The 14,751-nt window shown below is 38.2% G+C and overlaps 1 pseudogene; it reads right to left on the bottom strand.

Annotated features, from left to right (window-relative positions):
* Positions 1 to 5,320: 5,320 nt before the first annotated feature.
* LOC118707157 lies at positions 5,321 to 5,685 on the bottom strand (annotated as a pseudogene).
* Positions 5,686 to 14,751: the final 9,066 nt, after the last annotated feature.

Genomic DNA, 14,751 nt, shown 5'->3' with positions numbered 1-14,751 from the left:
AAAAAATCAGGATGAATATCTCCACTGCAGAGGTCTACCCCTATGGAGCAAAAAGTCCAAGCCCAGATTTCCTACCCTACGGACCCAATGCCAGGAAGAAAATTCCCCATAACTTATGATTGTAAAAACTATTACGGATTGAGACTGAGAAAATCATAAGCTGCTGGAGTCCCAGCTAGTGCCTCTTAAAGGGCCAGCACACAAACTATCTAGGATAAACTCTCTGAGCACCATCATGGAGTCAGCAGCTTGAAAGGCTCCAGAGACATAAGGGGAGAAACTGAATCGACCAACATCAGAATAAGTGGCAGCTTTCTCTCAGACTGAAGTACTGGCAGAGGCCATTGTTCCTTTGCTGAGCCCTCCCCAACCACTAAGCCAGCAGGCAAGTGCCATATCTGAGACTTCATCAACCTGGCTCTCACTGTTTGCCACAAGTTGGTTGTTATAGAATAGTCATGGGGATGCATAAGAAATATAGTCAATAATTCTATATAATAAAGAGGTAATATCCAAATTAACCCTCACAAGATGGCTGCCTACAAACAGGTGGGCAAGGAGGTTAGTGAGGGATGACCAAACGACTGAACAAGCAGGCTGCATGAGGCGACCAGGCCAGTCGAGAGGGGGGGCGGGGGGAGTTGGGGTGACCAGGTCAGCAGAGGAGGGCAGTTGGGGACAACCAGGCCAGCAGGGGGACAGTTAGGTGTGACCAGGCTGGCAAAGAGGGGGCAGTTGGGGGCAACCTGGCCAGCAGCGAGGGGGGTGGGAAGGGGTGAGCCAGTTAGGGGTGATCAGGCTAGCACAGAGAGGCAGTGAGGGGCAATCAGGCTGATGGGGGGGGGCAGTTAGTGGTGACCAAGCAGGCAGGCAGGCAAATGAACAATTAGGAGCCAGTGGTCCAGGATAGTGAGAGGGATGTCTAACTGCCATTTTAGGCCTGGTCCCCGGAATTGGATCTAAACCGGCAGTCGGACATCCCCCATGGGGTTCTGGATGGGAGAGGGTGCAGGATGGGTTGAGGGGACCCTCCTCCCCCCTCCTGCACAAATTTCATGCACCAGACCTCCAGTATGCTAATAATTATGTATGGTGTCAGATCGTTGGGAGATTTATCAGGACAATCATTTAATAAGTTACTAGTATGTAATGTGTAATCCCTGGGGTATACACCTGAAACTAATTTATGTCAACTGTAATTAGAAATTAAAAATGATAAAATAAAAAAAGAATTACAATGATAATGGACCACTAATAGGAGGAAATTTTTTATTGCTCTTTATATATTGCAGTTCAGAGGAACCCTTGTTCCCATGATATCTTGGTCATTTGGACAGTAAAAGAATTGGAAAAATACTGACTGTTTTTTGAAATCTTGTCAGCCATTGGTATTTTCCCCCCCAGAAATTAATGACAAACAATAGGGCTGACAAGAGCAGCTCTGACTTTACTGATCTGGAACCTCTGCTATTATAGCCATGCTCCAAAGCTGTGTTAAATGTCTGGTCAAGTAAATCTATTATTTTTCTACCCATAGTGAATATAACCCGTGAATCCTCCAACCTAGTGATAGAAAGAAAAATTATTTGTAGTTGGTTCTTTCTAGGTAAAATTTCTTTAGAGTCTATAGAGATTTAGACTCTAATGAATTCTGCAATGTTTATACCTCAGCCCAATAATAAATTTTGTACTGCAGAAGAGATGGCTCCTCTGACCCTTTTTTAGGGTATCCATTCTCAGGCAAGATTCCTGTCTCAGTGTCAACCTGCTGACATGGTCTCTCAGGGTGAGCGAGGTTCCAGCACCATGCTCATGTCTTCTCCATTCAAATGTATTCTCGTGTTTTGGCTAGAACTAATATGCTAACTAATTCAGGCCAAGGTATAGTGATGAATAACTTCACATGCAAATTTTGAAATGAGAAATCTTTTTCAACATTAGTCCAATCATAACACATGGGGAGTTCTTTATTATACTAAATATTATAAATGCCTTCTCAGGAAGCAAACAGAACCTAGCATGACAAAAGAGGTTACGCAAATTATAGCAATGTACTGAATGGAATATTAAGTGTTCATTAAAAATGATATCCATAGAGATTATATAGCAAGTATGCAAAAAATATGATTTTAAGTGAAAGTTATAGATATAAAATTGCACTTACTTTAGAATTATGTCTACTAAAAGTATGTATAGATTTAGCTAAGGACTGGGAAAACATAAAAAATAAATGTAATTTGTCACATGTTCAGATATCTTTCTTTTAAAATTTTCATTAATTTTATAGCTATTTTAAATTTAAAATGGTGTAATTTTATGTAATGTCTTCAGTAGTGCTATAGTAATATGTTCTGTCTTCTAGGTTTTCTTTTTTAACTACTCTTTATAGTCTTCAAAATTAAGTCTTATATGATGATATTTTGGCTATTCCAATATAATATATTTTAAGATCTATTATAAAAAGTCTAACAAATAGCTTACCTACTAAAACTGGAATATTTTTAATTAATTAAAGGCAAATAATTTTTATATTTGTGTTATAATATATAAAGCTCATTTGGAGAATTTTAATAATCTTGTAATATTTATTTCATTATGGGTTTATTGAAAGCAATTCTTATCTCAATCTTTAATCATTTATTTATTTTGATTGTAACATTCACTGCTAGAGAAAACTATATCTTTATCAAATATTTAGAATCACCTGTAATTCCTCCATCCCCAGGATTTATTTGAAGCAGCACGTTTAATTTAATTTCTGTCAAACTGTACCTTGAAGAGATATACATCACAAAAATCCTATGCAATCTTGAATCTATGTCCATTAAATGTGTCCCTTTGGTTGACATTTTATTTTGGCTGCAAGTAATTTTAAATACCCAATGAAAATATTGATTCTAATGTCATATTCAGACAATTTTGCCACAGAGAAAACACTTCTATATCATGGTTTTAGAGCAGTTTAAACACCCTTTCCCAGTTTCCCCCCATCAAATAACAAAATATTGATTCTACCAAACTAGGCTCCAAAAGATAATTAGAAGAGTCGAAAGTAAATTCTGCTTTTGTGAAGAAGTGGCCAAAGGGCACTAGTGCTGCTCACTCCCTGGTCTAGGACTGTTGGGACAGGGGAGTCTCCTGAGTGTTGTAGAGGAAACTGAAGAGTGACTGTGTATCTCAGCAGAGATGGTCCATTTCCCACTAGAACTCCAAGTAGGAAGAGACTCTTCTGACAAAAGAGCAGTTAAAGTGACCCTTCTGTTACCCAGCATGAGCTCAGCAAAAGAGCATAGAATTCTCAGGGTGAAGAGTCATGAAGTTGATTCATCATGTAGCCACAACCAACATTTCATAGATTATAAAAGCAAATAATTCAATGCTGATAAACCAAAAGCCACTTACTATTTCTTGCATTTATTCACTGAAAAAAAATTTATTGAGCACCTTCTATAGGTCAGGTACTCCTCCAACACTTAAGCTATAACTGCAAAAAAGAGATAAAGCCCCTGCCATTAGGGAGTCTATATTGTACTGGAGAAAGTCAATGATTAACCATCTGAATCAATGGATATAATAAGATTGATATGTGCTCCAAGGAAAACACAGACGGGTCAGAGGATGGAAAGTTTAGAAGGCTGGCAGGTCTCCTATGTTTGATGGAGGTTCGGGGAAGGATTATTGGATTAGGTAACATTGTATGGAGAAGCTAAATGAAGTGAGAGAGTTGAAATGTGAGGTTTTTGATGAAAGTGCTTCAAACAGAAGCAGCATAATTTGCCAAAGTCCTAGGGGACTTAGCCTGACTGAGGAGGCCACAAGGAAGCAAGATTGACTGAAGGAGAGTGAGATCAAGATAGATAAGAGACACAGATAGAAAAACAGGTAAAGGCCATTTCATAGATGTCATTAGTTGCCATGGTAAGTACTTGAGCTTTCATTTTGAGTAAAATTGTAAGTCATTATTGGGACAAGGGTAAAGCATGATCACAGAGCAAGAGGGGAAGCTTGGAGACAAATTAGAAACCTATTGCAATAGGTCAAGTGAAACATGATAGTTACTTGAACTAAAAAACATTTCATTGATAACTCATTAGGATGTATTTTGAAAACAGAGCTGACAGGATTGTCTGATATTTTGAAATATGTGGTTTAAAGGAAGGGTAAATAACTTTTTGAGAGTCAATCTCCGGGTCAAGATGAGATAACTCAAGTAAGTGAATATACTAAGGTGATCAGACATCCCGCTTTTGGCAGGACAGTCCCAATTTTTAACAATTTGTCCCGCGGCGTTTTAAAAAATCGGGACTGTCCCGCCAAAAGCGGGACGTCTGGTCACCTTAGTATAGACAGAGAAAAGATCTAAACACTACACATGAGATACTTCAATATTTGAGGTCACAAAGCCAACTAGGATCTTTAAACAAACAAACAAACAAACAAACAAAAACCCAGAGACTCAGCAATTTAATGAGAACAAAAGGGAGATGATATTCTAGTGACCAAGTGCAGACACAGTTTCAAAGACAAAGGAGCAATCAATGATGTCAAATGCTGCTGCTCCATCAGTCAGATAGGGCTTGGAACTGACCATTGGGCTTAACAACAGGGAGCATTTGGATAAGAACACAGGTATAGAATGATCAGAAAGTTTGGAGTGGGTTCTGTAGAGAATGAGAAGACAGAAAGTATCCACAACTGTTTCAAAGAGGTTTTCTAATGCAGGAAGCAAAAAATTTAGATAAGAACCAGTGGGAGATGAAGGTCAGGAGAAGGTTTTTGGATAGGAAATATTTTGAACAGCTTTTCTATATTCAAAGATGTAAAAGATCCATCCTTATATTTTCTCTTGGCAAATATCAGAGTTTGCAGCTTCATTATATAGTCAATATGCAGTTTCATTATAAAGTCAAAGAAAAAAGTCAAATAGTTTTTTTTTTCTCAATTTCTGCAGCAATTTTTAAAGCATACTTCTTAAGGAATCTTTAAGATTAACTCCTTTTTAAAAATGCAAGGCTTTTGAAGAAAATGTATTTTTTTAAATTCTTGATGTAAGATCAGCTAAACATAAAATTTAACATTTGACTTTTCGAAAAAAAAAAATCATTTATGAAATGGAGAGTAGAGAAAAAACACACACCTAGTGTGCTTCTCATTTTCAGGAGAGACTTCGCTCCATGCCATTTCATGAGGAATAATTTAATAACATAATGAGTGTTGTTAAATGTTTGAAATCCTTAATACAATTTATTCTATGAGTCTTTATTTTACAAAAGGAATAACAAAGCAAGTCTTTTATTTGTTTTTATTACTCAAAACAAGCTTTCTTTTTTGTTTGTATTTATCTTTCTGACTGTGTTTGTGCCTTCAACACTTTCACAACAATTTTCTGCCCCTCAGTAAGGAGAATACCCTTGATTCTGTCACGGACACATTTAACACACATGGATCCACAACAGGCTCTGATGACATGTTTTCTCTTTTAAAACAAACTCATTAGAACTTTAGGTCTCGCAGTACGGGCTCCACTAAGTCAGCCTGGAAACACACCACATGCAGATTTTGTGCTTTCTCAACCTTCTTGGTGTAAAGGCAAACAATTCTATTACCAAGGGTTCAGAACAGCCTCCTTTTGTTAAAAGCTGTATTGTACGACAGCCTCCGATGGTATGTTAAATGCTGGACCATTCTGAATGCTCCCACACTTGCTCAAAAGACTGAGTCTGAGAGTTCCCAGCTCCTGCAACTTATATGTGATATATACCAATATATACCAGTATATATACATATATATATATATTAAAAGCAGGAAGGCGTGTTGAGACTTTTTTTTCTTTCTAATATAGTTTTTTTTAAATAAATATTTATTGTTAAGATTATTACAGTTGTTCCTCTCCCCTCCCCCATAACTCCCCTCCATCTGGTTCCCACCCCACCCCATGCCCTTACCACCCCACCCCCCCCCCGCCCACTGTCTTCATCCATAGGTGTACAATTTTTATCCAGTATCTTCCTGTACCCCCCCCTCACCCCTTTCCCCCTGAGGATTGTCAATTCACTCCCTTTCTATGCCCCTGATTCTATCATATTCACCAGATTATTCTATTCATCAGATTTTTAATTCACTTGATTTTTAGATTTACTTGATAGATATGTGTTTGTTATTCATAATTTTTATCTTTATCTCTTCCTTCTTCTTCCTCTTCTTAAAGAATACCTTTTAGCATTTCATATAATACTGGTTTGGTGGTGATGAACTCCTTTAGTTTTTTCTTATCTGTGAAGCTCTTTATCTGCCCTTCAATTCTGAATGATTGCTTTGCTGGGTAGAGTAATCTTGGTTGTTGGTTCTTGCTGTTCATCACTTCGAATATTTCTTGCCACTCCCATCAGGCCAGCATGGTTTCTGTTGAGAAATCAGCTGACAATCATATGGGTGTTCCCTTATAGGTAATTAGCTGTTTTTCTCTTCCTGCTTTTAATATTCTCTCTTTGTCTCTTGCCCTTGGCATTTTAATTATGATGTGTCTTGGTGTGGTCCTCTGTGGATTCCTTTTATTTGGGGTTCTGTGCACTTCTTGGACTTGTAAGTCTATTTCTTTGACCAAGTGGGAGAAGTTTTCAGTCATTATTTCTTCAAATAGGTTTTCCAGGATCTTGCTCTCTCTCACTTCTTCTGGCACCCTCATAATTCTGATGTTGGTATGCCTGAAGTTGTTCTAGAGGCTTCTTACAGTATCTTCAATTTTTTGGATTCTTTTTCTTTTTGCATTTCCAGTTGAGTGTTTTTTGCTTCTTTGTATTTCAAATTTTTTATTTGATTCTTGCAATCCTCTAGTCTGCTGTTGGATCTCTGTATATTATTCTTTATTTCAGTCAGTGTATGCTTAATTTCTAGTTTGTCCTTTTTCATATCCTCGAGGATCTCACTAAATTTATCAGCGATTTCTAGAAGATTCTTGAAAAACCTTATAACCATAGTTTTGAACTCTATAGCCAGTTGTTTGCTTTCCTCCATTTCTTTCATCTGTTACCTGTTTCTTTGTCTCCACATTTTGGCTGCCTCCCTGGGTTGATAGAATGGCTGTGTGTGCTAGATGTCCTATAGGGCCTAGTGGCTCAGCCTCCCCAATTACCTGAAGTGGACACTCTTGGTGCACCCCTTTGTGGGATGTGTGCACAGTCTTGTTGTACTTAAGCCTTGGTTTGTGTTGGTATCACTGGGAGGAATTGACTTCCAGGCCACTTGGTTGTGAGGATCAGCTGTGTCTATGATGGGAGAACTTCTGTGCTGGAGACACCCTTATGGGACAATACTTGTTTCAGTGGGGCATTGCTTCTCACTGAGTCTGTCCCCTGAGTGTGTCACTTATGGATCTGAGGAGTTGTAATCTGGGTCCTACTCTGACCCCTGTGCACACTGGCTCTTGGATCTCCAAGGAGGTGCTAATTTAGCCTCTGTCTGAGGCCACCCAGCAGGAGCTACAGAGAGATCTGTGGATTCCTCTTCTTTCTCTAGTGTTTGAGAATCTAATGTAAAATATGATGAACATGGTTGATAACACTGTGTTGTGTAATTAAAATTTGTTAAGAGTATAACTTAGAGATTGGGGACAAGATGGCGACCGAACAGATGGACTTGTTCAGACCCTGGTCCCAGAACAGATAGAAGCAGCGTCTGAGTCGCTCAGGGCATATTGATTGGCAGCTAAGGGTCAGCGGAACTCTAAAAGAAGGTAAGAAAGGGTCAGCTGGACAGGATTTCCTGACCAAGCAGCCAGCACTCCAGCAGCAGAGACCTCTCCCGGAGCTACGGGCTCATAGGGAACGCTGTGCCATCTTACCAGGAAAGGAGGTTCTTCTCTGAGGCCTGGAAAACCCACAGCAGAGGAGACCATTGAGCAGCTGTGATGCCCCAATCAGCACAAACACGTGGATTCAAGGGAGTTCTTTAGTCACCCACGGAAAGATCAGAGTTTGTGGGGATAGCATGAGGGTTCTGGGTCCCCGCTGTGCTGGCAGCAACTGCAGCCAGGGAGCGCCCGAGTGGCCCCCGCACTGAGCTACGCCGAAAGAAGGCTGTGGCTGCAGCAAGAATCCTGCCTGGCGAGGCCCAGTGCTGGGTTTGGCGTAATCTTCCCCAGAAGAGGGACTTTTTTAAAATGCCGAGGGACACGGGACAGATGGTTAAGAATTGGGGCTGTCCTGCCAAGGGTGGAACATCTGGACACCTTGGCGCCTGATCCCCTTCACCCCCTTGCTTCTGAATACTAGGAAAGGACTGCCCAGTTGGGCATATCTGGGGAGATTGCAGGGGGAAATTGCCTTCCTGAAAACAGGGGATCGGAGCCAGAAGAGATAGTCTGGGAGCCAGCAGGCACTCTGGCAGCTAGAGCCATAGAGAAAAAAGGCCAGAGCAACCAAAAAGACTGAGGTCAAACCAGAAACACTGCCACCTAGAGGCTGAATTACAAACTGCCTTTTTTATTTTTATTTTTAATTAATCAAAAATAAATGGACACAAATAACTGAGGTGCAGTGGAATGCTGGGAACTGCAAGACTGTCTGGTCTGAGAATCAGGCGTGCCAAATATAATAACAGAGGAAGTGAATGACCACTACTGGACATTTTTATGCTAATTTTACTATTCTTTATTTTATTTTCATTTTTTACTTCTTTTACTTAAGAAACAAATTTTTTTCTTTTATCCTTACTTGATTTTACCTTTTCAATTATTACATCTTTCAATCTCAATTATCACTGTTACTACTGCTATTTTACATTTTTTGTTCCCTTTTTCTTCTTTTTTTTCTCCAGTACAATTTTATTTTTTATTTATTTTACATTGGAATTAGTCTTCATTCTATTTTAATCTCTACTATAGCATCGTTCAACCCTATCTCAACTCGACCTTTACACCATCACTCAATTACTAACCTTTACCCTTTTTGTCTCTTCTTTATCCTATCCCTTTCTGGCTTTAGTTTTTCCCCTATTCTTTCTGTATACCCCCTACTAAAGCTCTCACCATACTTCCAACCTCCTGATCCAAGTGTATAAATACCACTCTCTTCACTATATTAACTAATTTTAAAAAAAGCTGTTCTCCTCTCTATTCATTTGTCATTGTTTGCGTGAATGTTGATTATAGTGAATTTTTAAGCTTTTCAGTGAAATTGTTATGCTTATTATGCTTATTCTTGTGCTGTTATTGTTGCTTTGTATTTTTTTTAAATCCTTTGTTTTTGTTTGTTTTTTACTTCTGTACATCATAGCCTTACTTAATAATAGTGGGTATTGTAGTTTATATTAATCTCCAAGTATTGTTGCTGGCATTGGCTGGGATTAGTGGTTGTCCTATGGGAATTTTCTCCACATATATATATATAGTTTGTTTCCCCTTTCTCTCTTAGTCTGCTTCTTGTCTATCTCTTTCTCTCTCCCTTTTTTCCCCGTTTTCCAAAGCCATTTTGTCATTACTTTTTTTTCCTGCTTTTTCTATCTCTTTATTTATCCCTCTATTTTTATTTTATTTTTTGTTTTATTTTTACCTTTCTTCCTTCTCTCTTAGCCCCTAATTTGCCTTTCTCTAGTGGCCACCTTTATTAGAGGTTATTAATATCGCAAATACATTCCTCTTAAGTGCCTTTTGTGTTGTACCTGGTAGTGTTATATTTTGTGCCTTTAAATCAATGCAAGAGAAGGAACACCACATAGCCAGACATCCTGAAAAGAGAGATCATGGGAAGACAAAGAAATAGCCCACACATGAAAGAAAAGCAGGCATCACCAGAAAAGGAAGTAAACGAGTTAGAGGCAAGCAACCTACCAGAGCAAGAATTCAGAGTAATGATCATAGGATGGCTAAAAAGAATGGAAGAGAAATTGGAAGATATGAATAAGAAACAAGAGGAAATGAAGAAGAACCAAGAGGAATTGAAGAAGAACCAAGAGGAATTGAAGAAGAACCAAAAGGAAATGAAGATGAACAAAGAAGAAATGAAAAATGACATCGTTACTATGAAGAACTCAATAGAAAGCATCAAGAGTAGACTAGTAGAAGCAGAGGACCATATGACTGAGCTAGAAGACAAGATGGAAAAAAATACCCAATTAGAGCAGCTTCTGGAAAAAAAATTAAAAAGCAGGAGAGCCTAAGGGAACTTTGGGACAATAAAAAAGAAAACAATATTAGAATAACAGGAGTTCCAGAAGGAAAGGAAACTGAGGAAGACATGGACAAAGTATTTCAAGAAATAATGACAGAAAACTTTCCTGAGATAGAGAAGAAAAACCCCACACAAATCCAAGATGCTCGCAGAGTCCCAAGCAAAATAAATCCAGAAGACAGACGCCAAGGCACATTATAATTAAATTGGCAAACAACAATGACAAAATAAGAATCTTAAAAGCAGCCAGAGAGAGACAGAAAATTACATATAAAGGAACCCCCATCAGACTAGCAACTGATTTCTCAACAGAAACTCATCAGGCCAGAAGAGAATGGGATGAAATACACAAAGTCATGCAAAGGAAGGGTCTATATCCAAGAATATAGTACCCAACAAGGCTATCATTCAAAATTGAAGGTGTAATCAGGAGCTTCATAGACAAAAAAAAAAAACTAAAGAAATTTATCTCCACCAAACCAGCAATGCAATAAATGCTAAAGGGTCTACTGTAAAAATAAAGAAATAGGAAGAGAAGAAGGAACACAGGGGTATAGAATAAAAATGGCATCAAATGAGTTCCTATCAATAATATCTTTAAATGTAAATGGATTAAATGCTCCAATCAAAAGACATAGGGTAATAGGTTGAATAAGAAAACAAGACCCATACATCCGTTGTCTACAAGAAACCCACGTCAGAAAAAAACAAACAAACACACAGACTGAGGGTGAAGGGATGGAAAAAGATTTTCCAGGTGATTGGAAATGAAAAAAAAGCTGGGGTAGCAATACTTATATCTGACAAATTAGACCTCAGAATGAAGGACATAACAAGAGATAATGAAGGCCACTTCATAATACTAAAGGGAGCAATCCAACAAGAAGAAATAACCCTGGTAAATATATATGCACCCAACACAGGAGCACCCGAGTACATTAAAAAAAAAAAACACAAAAAAAACCTACTGGAGGACATTAAGGGAGAGATTAATAGCAATACAATCATAGTAGGATATTTTAATACCCCACTGTCACCCTTGGACAAATCATCTAAACAAAAAATCAGTAAAGAAATATCAATCTTAAATGACTCACTAGACCAGATGTAATTAATCGACATCTTCAGAACATTTCACCCCAAAGCCACAGAATATACATTATTCTCAAATACACATGGGACATTCTCAAAGACAGACCACATTTTGGGACATAGGCAAAGTCTCTTCAAGTTCAAGAAGATAGAAATTATATCAAGCATCTTCTCAGATCATAGTGGCATAAAACAGGAAATTAACTACAATAAAAATAACCCTAAGAAATCAAACACATGGAGACTAAACAGCATGTTATTAAACAAGGACTGGGTTACCAGAGAAATCAAGGAAGAAATTAAAAACATCCTGGAAACAAATGACAATGAAAACCCAACTATCCAAAATCTATGGGACACAACAAAAGCAGTTTTGAGAGGGAAGTTCATATCCCTACAAGCCTATTGCAAAAAGCAAGAACAAATGGTAACAAATTTTCTAACTCTACAACTCAAAGAGTTAGAAAAAGAGCAACAAGAAAAGCCCAGTGTAAGCAGAAGGAAGGAAATAACAAAAATCAGAGCAGAGATAAACAACATAGAGACCAAAGAAACAATACATAAGATCAACAAAACCAAGAGTTGGTTCTTTGAAAGGATAAAGAAGATAGATGAACCTCTAGCCTAGGGGTGTCGAACTCAATCAGAGAAGGGGCCAAAATCTAAAATCCAGCCTAAATCGCGGGCCGAATGGTTTACTGAACAGTCATAAACTGTCATTGAGATGGAAGCGCAGCGGAGTGCAGTGATGACAGCGCGGTGCGGGCCACATTGCAAGGCCTGGCGGGACGGATTTGGCCCGCGGGCCTTGTGTTTGACACATGTGCTCTAGCCAGACTAACCAAGAAACAAAGAGAAAGAACTTAAATAAACAAAATCAGAAATGAAAGAGGTGAAATAACAACAGACCCCACTGAAATACAACGGATTGTTACAAAATACTACAAACAACTCTGTTACAACAAACTGAACAACCTGGAGAAAATGGACATATTCCTAGAAAAACCTAACATTCCAAAACTCAATCAGGAAGAATCTAAAAATCTCAATAGACCAATGACTTTGGAAGAAATTGAAACAGTCATCAAAAAGCTTCCAGCAAACAAAAGCCCAGGGTCAGATGGCTTCACAGGAGAGTTTTACAAAACACTCAAGGAAGAACTAAAACCTATCTTCCTCAGACTATTCATAAAAATTCAAGAGGAAGGAACACTTCTAAACTCCTTCTATGAAGCCAGCATCACCCTAATACCAAAACCAGATAAAGACAAGTCAATGAAAGAGAATTACAGGCCAATATCCCTCATGAACATAGATGCCAAAATCCTCAACAAAATTCTAGCAAATCGGCTCCAGCAGAACATCACAAAGGTCATACACCATGACCAAGTAGGATTTGTTCCAGGAATGCAAGGATGGTACAATATCCACAAATCAATAAACGTCATACATCACATAAACAAATTTAAAGATAAAAATCATATAGGCACATCAATTGATGCAGAAAAAGCATTTGATAAAATCCAACACCCTTTCCTGATAAAAACTCTCAACAAGGTGAGAGTACAAGGATCATACCTCAACATAATAAAATCTATATATGATAAACCCACAACCAACATCATACTCAATGGGCAAAAACTGAAACCATTCCCTCTAAGAGCAGGAACAAGACAGGAATGCCCACTATCGCCACTCCTGTTTGACATAGTACTGGAAGTACTAGCCATTACAATTAGACAAGAAGAGGAAATAAAAGGCATTCAAATTGGAAAAGAAGAAGTAAAGTTATCTTTATTTGCAGATGACATGATATTGTACGTAAAAAAATCCAAAAGACTCCATTAAAAAACTAATTGACTTAATAAATGAATTTGGCGATGTGGCAGGATGCAAAATTAACGCCAAGAAATCCATGGCATTTCTATACACCAACAGTGAAATTACAGAAACAGAGACTAAAAAAGCAATTCCATTTACCATTGCACCAAGAAAATTAAGATACCTAGGAATAAATTTAACTAAGGAAGTAAAGGACCTATTAGGGTAAAACTACACGACACTGAAAAAAGAGATAGAGGAAGATGTAAACAGATGGAAGAATATACTATGTTCATGGATTGGTAGAATCAACATCATCAAAATGTCCATACTTCCTAAAGCAATCTATAGGTTCAATGCACTCCCCATTAAAATACCAATGGCATATTTCACTGACCTAGAAAGAACTCTCCAAAAGTTCATTTGGAATAATAAAAGACCCCGAATAGCCACAGCAATCCTGAGAAAGAAGAGTAAAGTAGGAGGGATCTCAATATCAGACTTCAAACTGTATTACAAAGCCACTGTTCTCAAAACAGTCTGGTACTGGCACAAGAACAGACATATAGATCAATGGAATCGAATCGAGAACCCAGATATCAACCCAAATCACTATGCTCAATTAATACTTGACAAAGGAGGCACAAATATACAATGGAATCAAGACAGTCTCTTCAATAAATGGTGTTGGGGAAATTGGACAGATACATGCAAAAGAATGAAACTAGATCACCAACTTACACCATACACAAAAATAAACTCAAAATGGATACAGGACTTAAACATCAGATGGGAAACAATAAAAATACTAGAAGCATCCACAGGCAGCAAAATCTCAGACATATGCCAAAAGAACTTCTTCACTGATACTGCCCCTAGGGCAATGGAAGCTAAAGAGAAAATAAACAAATGGGACTACATCAAAATAAAAAGCTTTTTTACAGCAAAAGAAACCATCAACAAAACAACAAGAAAGCCCACTGTGTGGGAGAACATATTTGCAAATGTTACCACTGATAAAGGTTTAATCTCCAACATCTACAAACAGCTTATACAGCTAAATAAAAGGAAGATGAATGATCCCATTAAAAATGGGCAATGGACCTAAATAGAATCTTTTCAAAAGAAAACTGAAGGAAGGCCAAAAGGCACATGAAAACATGCTCAAAGTCACTAATTATCTGAGAGATGCAAATCAAAACAACAATGCGGTACCATCTCACACCTGTCAGAATGGCCAACATCAACAAATCAACAAAGGACAGTGTTAGCGAGGTTGTGTAGAAAAAGGAACCCTCATGCACTGCTGGTGGGAATGCAGACTGGTGCAAGCACTGTGGGGAACAGTGTGGAGTTTCCTCAAAAAACTGAAAATGGAACTCCCATTTGACCCAGTAATCCCACTCCTAGGATGATATCCCAAGAAACTAGAAACACCAATCAGAAAGGATATATGCACCCCTATGTTCATAGCAGCACAATCTACAGTAGCTAGAATTTGGAAATAGCCTAGGTGCCCGTCAGCAGATGATTGGATCAAAAAACCATGGTACATCTACACAATGGAATACTATGCTGCCACTAAAAAGAAGGAATTCTCATCATTTACAGCAACCTGGATGGAATTGGAGAACATCATGCTGAGTGAAATAAGCCAGTCAATGAAAAAGA

Source organism: Pipistrellus kuhlii, unplaced genomic scaffold, assembly GCF_014108245.1.
Source record: "Pipistrellus kuhlii isolate mPipKuh1 unplaced genomic scaffold, mPipKuh1.p scaffold_m20_p_1, whole genome shotgun sequence".
NCBI lineage: Eukaryota > Metazoa > Chordata > Mammalia > Chiroptera > Vespertilionidae > Pipistrellus > Pipistrellus kuhlii.
The sequence above is the reverse complement of the archived record's forward strand: the minus strand, read 5'-3'. Positions and strand labels throughout refer to the sequence as shown.